Source organism: Haliotis asinina, chromosome 5 (assembly GCF_037392515.1).
Source record: "Haliotis asinina isolate JCU_RB_2024 chromosome 5, JCU_Hal_asi_v2, whole genome shotgun sequence".
In the NCBI taxonomy this organism is placed as follows: Eukaryota; Metazoa; Mollusca; class Gastropoda; order Lepetellida; family Haliotidae; genus Haliotis; species Haliotis asinina.
In genome coordinates, this window is record NC_090284.1 from 37,679,275 (window position 1) to 37,686,586 (window position 7,312).

Sequence of the window (7,312 nt, forward strand, 5' to 3'; positions counted from 1 at the left end):
GGGCTTGTGACCCATTTCTACTGCAGCTGTAAGTATCTGACCCAAGTATCAGATATTGTCTTATTTGTTGATTTTAAATAAAAAATCATGAGTGTTAAGGTGTGCTGTCAGTAACAGTTTCGGGGTTAATCGTTGACTTGGAAATGACTTCAAGAACACGGTCTGATTATTATTTGAGGATAAAATGACCATTCAGCAACATGGACAGCTCAACGAGATAATCTGCATAGGGTTCTCAGACAAAACACGTAAGAATTATATCATTCGTTATTTACTGGAAAGTCATGATAAATGGAATATTGTGCACGCTATACTGACAAGTATATTTTTCCGACACAAGGCTAAGACAATATTCGACAATCCTAACGTGATGGACCAAGTTATTAACCACTCTGTGATTCCCCTGAACAATGAGCAATGTCAGCTATGGTCATGTCTACTGGTGGATGGAATGAATGGACTTACTTCCCGGGCACTTAACCTGTCATCAAAACATGCACCAAGAAAGTATTTATACAACATGCCCACTTCAGAACAATCAAAACAGATTCCACCCTTTAAACACACTTTAACGCTGTGACCCGTTATTTTCAATACGGCTTTTCTGATTGTTGAGTGATTTGAAAACAATGGAGAACGTTTGTGTTGATAACAGGATGTCATACAGTGTGCGACCTGACAGCGGTGGGTCAGTGCGACAGTGAGTGTTGGCTCTGGCTGTTGAATGGGTGTGTTAATTACGCTTTATCAATGTTCTCAGCCCATGGCACGCTACACCAAGTTTCAGAGTTACAGTACAAACACGAAATCGAACCTGGACCGAGCCTATGACGAACGAATATTCCTGCGTTGTTCCTGTGTGTGCACATGTCTAGATAGTTTAATGTTTGGGCAATATATCAATGACGGACCAATGCAAACCAATCCACAGAGCTTCGTAAAACATATGGTAGAAATAAACATCTCAGGCGCAACAAATCAATCTGTAGCAATTTCGGAATTGAACCCGTTAACTGTCTTTCAGTTCTTACCGATGCCAGTCTTCCGGTTTATTCCAAGAAACACTGAACACAAATCTCTTTAGCTTAGTGCCCCTCCTTTCATGTAGTAATATAATACAGTGGTGAAACTTTAACTTACCATTGTACAATATTGCAGTTCCAAGCAATAAAATTATGATGATAATGAATGAATTGGGATAACTGAGATCGTGTTGAAGTATGACAGGAGATGATATGTTCCCCAACGATCTGAAGTAAGGTGGAAAATTTGTGGCTATTGCTCATTCTGAAAGACAAAACACCGTCCCACACTTATTTCAGACGGGATAACAAGGGTGTTTGTCTGTTATCCTCATAGTTGTGTCTAGTAACCAAAGTCGTTTGGTGCTGTTTTAATGAATAGTGGGGCGATGAAATAAAAACAGGCAAGACATTGGCTTCCCATTCTTACTGTTGTATATCTTCAATATACTGAAACGACTTGACCAGGTATCAGAAAAGAGTACATAAAAATAAACCATTTTTCAATTTTCTAGAGATATGCCACACCAACACGTCTTAAATCATCATAGAAAACGAGATGAGGTTTGAATAATATGCTTATATTGTTATACAGGTACATGGCACACATAGTTTAAAATAAGGATCCAATACTACCAACATGACATTTATATTAACTGACCCAATCACTTTAACTTTGAACATATTTGTATGTTGATGAGAATTATTGAGAATCTGAAGAACAGCAGGGCGTTTCTTTCTTCAGTTCAGCAACACCATCACGGGGATAGGTACGACTTTAACCCTATTTTTGGCTCCCCTCTGATAATGAGTTGATACAAGTGTCAGCACCCATAACGATTCCCAGCGTGCAGGAGGGTATGAAGCCATATCACTTAGGCCCCTCGTTAACTACTAGACGAGGGCGTGTATACCGACCGTTACGAGACACCACCAACTAATCACCCCCATTTAACCCCCAAGAACCCATGTGGTCATTTCCTTAACAGAGATGGACAAAGTATGGCTCTGATTTTTGCCTGCAGTGTAACAGGATTTAGTACTTCAGGTTACCTAATTATTTGTCATGCCCCTTGACATGAACCGCAATTGTTCCCTATTGTTGATAAACATCGACCTATTGGTGTGTTTCGGACAAGTAGAATACTGTCATTAGTATTCAATTAAAGATTATGTGAGGAGGATACAGTGTAAAATGATACTAATGTTATTCGAGTTAAAGAGGTTACATTAAATACATGTCTTCAGTAAACACGGTCAGTGTATAAAATGTAAAATACGTTTATAACGAACATACTGGTAAGGAACTAACGGATGTTTGAACTGCATGTTCGATTCGATCATGATCCTCGTATTGACAACCTGTGATATCTGATATCAACAAGATTATACCTGTTCAGAATTAACAGACCTACAGACATATATAGTTGTAGCTGATTACAGTCCACGACTGTTTGGCAGGAAAGGGGCGACAGATAACCGCAACCCAACCACAGAAGCGCCATGAAGATTCCATGTTACTGGACGTATACTTCTCGGGGCTACCGCGCCGTGCGTGATTGGCATCGTACACATGTTATTGCTTGCCATACGCCAGACTAACGCTTAGTATTTGAATATATATAATTTTGATAGCAACAAATAATCCCCTTTAAATTGAAAAGGACCCCTGTCAGATTTGATATGAACCCGTGGGAACATATACTTGCTTCATTCAGGGTTTTACCATGGCAGGGAGGGCAAGGCAGTAGGGTAAATAATGTGATTCAGGGACTGCGAGGCAGACTAGCAATACGCTGTTACTTTGTTGTACAAGAAACTGATTCTGTGCAGGTGTTCGAGCTTGATAAACATGCATAGCTGATGGCATTTTCTGCATGAGTTGTATGTTCGTGCAGTTTACCCTACAGCTTGGTGCATTCTTCACACGTGGCTATTAGCGCCAAGGAACATGGATGTATGGGTGTTGAACACGAGGGGATTCACCAGCCCTTACAAAACGGGGAACTATCTTGCTTCTGTCAAGGCTTAAATGGGTTCCATGTTTAAATCGTATTTGACTGAAATATATTAAACCCAGACTCATGACCACAAAGAGGCCGTTTTAGTTTTAAAGTGTAAAATGATATAAGTAAATTGAAATATTTGAAAAATGAAATCTCATGAAAGTAAGCGTTCATTTTCGTCTTCTAACTTAAAAACTGTTGCTGTTCAGTATAAACTCGGTCCCCAAGGCAATATGAGACCGTTCGGACTGTAAATTACCCAGAGAATGGAACATATCCAGTAGTCAGCGAACATACTAAGATTCTCCAATATGATGGAATTTTATGGCTCAACCAGAATCTTGGCTCTATGATTTTCTCCGCTTGTCTCGAGCTTCGGATATCTCGACAGCTATTTCCTTTTCTCCACAAACTTCAGCGTAATGCTGCATTTACCTGTGTTTCTAGTAAAGGCAGTACTTATCACAACGCTGAAAACATGATCACGTACAAACAATATGAATCGTTTCATGAATCTTGAATGAATGGCCCTTCTGGAGTTCTTGATAAGAGGGGCATTGGCAGATGAAAAAGTCAAGAAAGCTGACAATGTGTAGATTTATTCTTCGTTTATGTGGCCTTTAATACCATTTATCGACTGTTAACAGTCGTTGAGTGGATAAATCAACCCGAATATTATTTATAACTATTTATAATCTAAGATCTGAATTGTGGGTTCCAGAGCGGATAGCTGAAATGTCAGACAAACATATTCTGATTTGTCTGCGATGACACCTCAGAAAGACTAGTCCTAAACAAAAAGGGGTGGCAGATATATTAAGAGGCACATAAGCACATATGTTCTCGATGCAGAATCGACAATGAAAACATTTTTTCACACGTTGTATCCGAACACGTTGATAATGGAGAGATCTCCCTCGCGGTTGGGGCTCCCTCAGCTTTATCTGTCTGTAGTCGCGTGGGATTATGATTGTAGACCTTTACAACACAGCGTCTTCAGCTCGCTTCTATACCCTCTGCACGGAGGCCTGCCTCGCACCACTGGCTCTGTAGGCAGTCTACTGGATGAAGAGCTTTGCGCCTTCTAAATTCACTCAAAACGTGATTTATGTGGGAAGCAACGTGCTCGAAAACTGATGTTTATTTTTAGCCAGGCTTCAAAGTATCAAAGATAAAAGCAATCAAGCGTACGCCACAGGTGATTTTATCAAGTGAATCATTAACAGTTATTATATACAAATAAAGTAGCATTAATCAGACTTACTGGTATATGAATTAACAATCAAAACAATTATGAAAAAGATGTCAATTATCTTTGTCTACGTAGTAGCATGGAGAGGGAACATATGGTTCGGATTGCATGACTGATGAAGATCCGGGTTAGACTCGGTAAACTATGCTTGTCATTAGAGGTGAAGAACGGGATCGGGTGGTCCGGCTTGCGGGCTGCTGATTCATGTCATTGTAACCAGTTGGGTAGGTCGAGGCCCATCGTGCTGGATTGTCTGGTCCAGACATGAATATTTGCAGACCGCCACCATACAGATGGACTACTGGAACAACAAACAAACAAACAATACGACATAGATATTTGATGCGGCAGCGTGGTTGGAGCGAGAAAATGTGGAGCAGGGCCGGAACTCAAAAAGCCGTCAACCGTCAATATTGCATCCTTTCACCTATTCGTGTTTGAGAAATGTGTTCTTTATGTTGTGCTAGCATTGTTGATGTTGCTACTGTATAAATATTGATAATTTATTGTTATCAAACTATACTCGGGGGTGAGGTTACGTGCTATCCCCCGGTCACAACGAAATGGTTTAAATAATAAATAAAATAACTGAAGTTGTTCAAGTCATTCAAAACATGTTTGCTGTATCAACATTTGTTCGTGACTTCTGTTTAATTGCAGAAAGTGCTCTATATAGACACAAGGTAATTTCGTCAATAATTAACAGTAATTATCCCATGATGTTTAGAATACGCAACAAGATCTTAACTGCACATATATTTGTGTTATTTATCTTTCATACGACTGGTTTATTTCGGTGTTGAAATCATCCTAATAAATTTTTACTGTTTTGCACTTAAACGGATAATGCGTTTCCGTAACATTACTTCAAGTCGGATAATAAAATGGCCTGTCTTGAGGTTCCGGCAGCCAAAGCGGATATTGTGCAGCATCGGGAACTACACGTATCCTCACATCCCTCTTTACAGCGCTACCTCTGCCATGCTTGAAGGGTGTATGAACAAACATTTTTACGCCGTAGTCGATTTCAGCTATAAGATGGTATCTGAAAAAAAGCGTATAACCCACCCACATAGTCGTGATACAAATACAACTGTATAGTCAATGGTAACACGTACAAAAAGTTTAGACAGTATGGACTTTGACAATACACAATTGAGTTAAACTCGCAGAACAGTAGGACGAACGGGCCGAACTAGTGACAGATGACACTCTCATTACATTAACACCAGTGCAAACAGAGCAGAGCACTTAGGAGAGTGAGTGAGTTTTACGCTGCACTCCATATTCCTACTCCACACCATATTGTAGCGCTATGTCTGCGATCTCTAAGTAATCCAGTTTGGACCAGACAATCCAGCTATCAACAGCATGGGCATCGATCTGCTCAACTGGGAACCGACGACAACTACGTCAGCGAGCCTGACCACCCGCTTCATTTAGTCACCTTTTACGACATGCAAGGGTTGCTGAAGGTTCTAACCCGGGTCTTAATTCACGCGTAGCACTTAAGAGACCTATAGTGAAGAAAAATGCACAACAGTACGAACGAATACCACCGAAACAGTAGTGTTGTGGAAAACTGGTAGGGAGAGAGACAGGACACTTGCAATAGTAAGAAGACGGGTTTGCTTACTAATTTTTAACGCTGCACCCCGAAACCTTGTTTCTATATGGCCGTGTTCTGTAAATAATCGTGTCTCAAACCAGACAATCCAGTGATTGACAGGAGCAACGATCTACGCTTTCCGGTTAGATTACAGAAAGTCCACCCACTACCATCACCGAGGTGGTCACTAGTAAGGACTCAGGTAACATGGAGTACTGGTCAAAAGATCTGTATTTACATCCATGTATAAAATAAGCAACACCCCGTATTGTTACCAATTAATCTTTTTCTGAAATGAAGGTTCTAAATACAACCTTTATAATTCAACAGAGCAGCAAACATTTAACATTTCAGAAAAGCAAATGTCATTGAAATTGCCTTGTACGTTTAATTAGGACAATCGCCTACATATAAAACAAATGTTTTTCTGTCCAAAAACAAGATGTATTTTGAAAAGCGAAAGTGATAACTCATCGTTATTTGGCCAGTAAATTCGTTATATATTGCGAAAGATGAAAGATCGTAAACTGAGATTTAAATTAGGAAAAGTTACAGTCAAACTAAAAAAGTAAAAATTTAAAATACACTAAAGTTGCTTTACAAACAAGGTAGACTTTAGCTTAACTATTCCATACAATAAACTCAAAATCAGAGGAGATTTATTCAAATGCTTATTAGTATGGCCTTTTTGAGTTTTTGTCAGTTAGCAATCTGAATTGGTGGAAAAAGGTCAGTTCTTCCTGATTATTTATAATTAAAGCATCCGCATATTCTTTCATAAAGAATAGAAAATGTTATGGCATTTGTATAATATGGATGAAGTTTCTTTAAGTATAAGTTGATTAAATTGATGGTTATATCCTAACCTTTCTGTAACATCACGAATGTATTTTCTAAATAGGGTATTGTTTAATTAATGCATGGGTGTACAGTAGTTGAGAGGACAAACGTTACACTTAGACCCACATCCTGGCTGTATACAACGATCCGTTGACGGACAGGAAGCTAACTTAGTAGAGTGTACACGTGTCTAGGGGTATATTATGAAGTCCTACAGATTAGGTCCACCGTGCAATATAAACCAAGTAAAATTATAACCGAATAATGAAGACTATAAGAACATACAAAGATGACATATGAGGCATAGAGAACATGAAAGAAAGGAACGTCAAGCTGTAAACCACTAGGATCCAAAGAGCACTAAAGAAACCTAAGAATCGGGGTCCCCCACCCCTCGAAACGATGGCGCGGCTCTTTATGTTCGGTGCCGGTTGTCGGGGTGTAAGATCGAGTCACTGTTTCCTTACTGCTACCGGTGACGTCTTTACAAGCATTTTTCGATAACAAAGGCCCAGTTGGGAACACCATGCTGACGGATACCTGTTTGTCACAATGAGAGATCCTTGTTTTCTGACGACAAACA